At 45.7% G+C, this 3,881-nt stretch overlaps 1 non-coding gene across 1 annotated transcript; it reads right to left on the reverse strand.

The window, feature by feature from the left end:
• Positions 1–2,108: 2,108 nt before the first annotated feature.
• TRNAE-UUC (transfer RNA glutamic acid (anticodon UUC)) lies at positions 2,109–2,181 on the reverse strand. Its single transcript has one exon. It is a non-coding gene; the product is annotated as a tRNA-Glu (tRNA).
• Positions 2,182–3,881: the final 1,700 nt, after the last annotated feature.

Raw genomic sequence — 3,881 nt, forward strand, 5'->3', positions numbered from 1 at the left:
TATGATTCTGGTTTTGACCTTTGTTGACCCTCTCACACCTTCCTACATGCATGATTTTATAGTATGTTATGTATATTATTCAGCATAACTCTGGTCTGGCTGTAGGAATAGGGGCAGGTTGGCAAGAGCAGAAGGCTGTGCCATTTGGGTAGCAAGTAGAAGAGCAGATACTGTGGTTTGGTCTCCAGACTGCGCAGATCACAGGGCACTAACAACTGCCAAAAGAGACAATAGACTGTTTGAGCGTTTACTGTGCGCCACGTGTGGAACTGAGCGCTTTACATGTGCTATCTCATTTAAACCCGTTTAATCTTCACAATAGCGAGTTGTGGCTGGTGTTAATATTATCCCTCCTTTACACACGAGGAAAGTGAAGCTTACAGGGTTGAAGGAAACACAGCCAGCTTCTTGGCTACAGTGATTGGTGTAGAGATGGACCTGTCACCCAACAGAGTCCCAACTCAGGGTATACTGAGCTGGACCCAGAAGAAGAACCCTTCCTTCTCTGGTCAAAGGGTCATTTGACTGGGAACCCAGTGAGGTGGGCTCCCATATCCACTGCTGTGTGAAGAAAGGTCTCTGTAGGAGGAGAGAATGAAGTCCACACACAAAAAAGCAGAGACAAAACGGGGAGAAAGAATTACTACAGAATTAAAATCCTTGCCTCTGAGTCCCTGCCTCCCTTATCTAAGCTAGTGTAAGTTCAGTTTGTCACTTGGCCCCTGCGAGAGCCTGACCAACACCAGTGTTTAAGCCCCTGCTATCCCCTTGCTAGACATTACCATATTTACCCCTTTGGATTTACCCCAATCTCTGTCAAACCTGCAAGCAGGTAAACTTTCCTCACAGTACCACCCTCCTTCTACTTCTAGACACATTCCACGTCTCATCCATAAGATTCTTCTCCATCTCTTGTTACTTGGCTCAAGACTCCTAATGCAAATACGCTGTATGCTCAGCTTAAGAGTCCGTATGCATGACTTTGTCTTCTGACCTCAAGAGGCAAGAGAAAAGCCATGGTACTAACAGTACAAAGATACGATGGCGCATTGGCCAGAATTTCACAGGCCGGCCTCTTTTTTGATAGGGTGAGGTTTGGGGGAACATAATAGAGTAGTCAGCCTTTCATTCGGCCAGATAAATTTAGAAGGCTGAAAATTTTCCTTCTCCAACTCTTCATTCATGCATACATTTATTAACAAGTCTGGTAAATACTCTGCTGTAAGCCCTGAGGGTATAAAGCAACCTTACAGTCAAGTCACTAGATGACTATAAAGGTCACACTAATTCTTCTTCCTAAAATTCCATTCTTCCCTTCACTTGATACCTCTGGTTACCTTCCAAAATTCAGGGCAGAGTATAAGCAGATTGTCAGTCATTCTTGTTGGCAATAATTTAAAAAACGGGTTGGAAGCCAGGAAGGGAAAAGGAGGTGAAGAGGAAGCCCTGGCAGTAGAGACTGAGGCAGTGCAGCCCTGGGCCAGGTGTGGGGAGCAGTGCAGACAAAGGGCACAGCCTGCCCTACAGGGGTGCCAGCCCAGGAGCTAAGGGAGGTGAGAGGCCTCTGTGCTCTGGCTTTGGCATGAAGTAGGTAAGGGTGATGTTGAGGCTTTATAACCCTGATGTTAAGCCTTGAGGGAATGTAATCATTCTCACCTTCATGTAACTGAATAGTAAACTACATTTGGCCAAAGTTGTGCCTTTAGGACTAGAGCCAAAGCAAGACTCAGAGCAAATCAATGAGAGAGGCACTCACATTGCACCAAGGACCAGACACAGAAAAGGCCTTCTTGGTGTACATAGTATCTGTATCCAACGAAGCAATATAAATTTGTAAGAATCTCCTTAAAATTGCTGGCAAGGGAATCTGCAAAAGATTCTAGTAAGCGAAGCATAGTGAAATGGAAATTAATTGTACAGCACCCATTACTTTTAATGTGCCCTTGATAAGCTCTTTGTATACTATATTGTCTAGTGTTTTATTCAATGAAAGTAAAAATTACCTATTAGAATTTTGTAGATTTTAATTTAATTTTATCTTATCTCATCTTGTTTTATTTTATTTTATTTTATTTTTTGGCCATGCCGCGCAGCTTGTGGGATCTTAGTTCCCCAGCCAGGGATCGAACCCGGGACCACTGCATTGAAAGTGCCGAGTCTTAACCACTGGACCACCAGGGAATTCCCTGTAGATTCATTTTTAACCATGGTCCCCCAACTTTACTTCTTCTAGGTGGCTTTTAGTTTCTGAGCCCCCAGTTCTCTGGCTGAGGGGGTTTCAGTGATGTAGCACTTGGGTTGGGGAGTGTGGTAGGCAGCCTCCAAGAAGACCCTTCCCGTTGTTCACACTCCTGCCTGGTCCCTCCCACACTATATCAGAGTTGGTCTGTGTGACCAATAGGATACAGAAGTGACTGGAGTTTATTTCCAAGATTAGGTTTTAAAACACACTGCAGCTTCCATGTCAAGTGCTTTCTCTCTCACTCTCTCCTGAATCCCTCGTTCAGGAAGCCGGCTGTCATGTCACGAGGACACACCGTGTACGGAGAGGTGCGTGAGGCAAGGAAATGAGGCTTGTAGCTAAGAGCCAGTGAGGAGCTGAGGTCCCCAGCTGTTACTGACCAGGGTTCTTGGCCTCCTTAATCAATAGAAATTGATCAGAGGCCAGACAAGAAATTCAGGCAGGACTTTATCGGGGCCCCTGCTGCAGCAGGGGGGAGCGAGAACAAACCACAGGTTTCCTTGCTTGCCTGCTCCCCAAGGGGACGGCATGGGGGGAGGGGAGGGGCGGGTCCAGGGCTTGGGCCGGAGGGCTGGCTTAGGGGGTCTGCCCACCCTTTCGGTGGCGGTGTGTGCAGGGGGCATGTGCAGTCCCCTGCGTTTGCTCCTGGCTCCTCAGGAGTGGCGGTTGGATTTTTGGTCTCTTTGTATCTTGTTGTCCGTAACTTGCCCTAACTGCCTTGCACGCAGTTAGTTTTAGCCTCTTATAGTTTCTTTGCATTTTGTTGCTCAAGGAGACCTTTGTCCGGGTGCAAGTATTGCGGCACTGCCGCAAAGGGCCCCAGGTCCCAGGTCCCAGCCGGTCTCATAACAACTGTGTGGTGCCCTGCAGCGTGGCTCCTCCAGCCCCAGTCGAGCCTCGCGATGACGGCGGTCCTGGCTTGACTACAGTCTCGTGAGGGGCCTGAGTCAGAGCCACTCTGTGAGCTCACTCCCAGATTCCTGACTCTCAGAAACTGTGAGAGATCATACACGTCTGTTGTTTTAAGTTCCTGAGTCTGGGGGTGATTCACTGTGCAAGAATAGATAATTAATACAGCGAGGGGAGACAGTATTTATTCCTGCTACCCTTATTTTCTCAAGGAGTTCCTCCCTCCTTCTGCAGGGAGAGATGTCCAGGTCCCCGATTATAGGGGTCGAGGCATCCTCATTTCCTTTGCTGTCATTGTTACACCTTTGTTATCCCCTGGATGTTTGGACATGTGGATGAGGAAGTACACACAGAATCTACAGGATGACACAGACAGTTCTTCTTGTCCCTGTCCCAACTGGGAGGAGTATGAAAAGAATTTTTGTGCACATGTAGGCTTTAGAAATGGGTATAAATAAGAAAAAATAAACTTTATTTCTTATTACAAAAGCAATAATATATGTGGTATAAAAATTCTTTAAAAGCAAGACCATTAAGCACCCGTAATTCCAATATGCAGGTATATCCAATAAATGCTGTTAATAATTGAAGCATTTCTATAACTATTTCTATCTCTATACATTTTACACAAATAGAGAATATAATAAGTGCTAGTTTGTGACTCGTTTTTTCATTAAATATATTGTGAACCTGTGTTTATGTCATTAACCTATTAGGTCATCTACAATTA

Source organism: Neophocaena asiaeorientalis, unplaced genomic scaffold (assembly GCF_003031525.2).
Source record: "Neophocaena asiaeorientalis asiaeorientalis breed wild unplaced genomic scaffold, Neophocaena_asiaeorientalis_V1.1 scaffold59, whole genome shotgun sequence".
Lineage (NCBI taxonomy): Eukaryota > Metazoa > Chordata > Mammalia > Artiodactyla > Phocoenidae > Neophocaena > Neophocaena asiaeorientalis.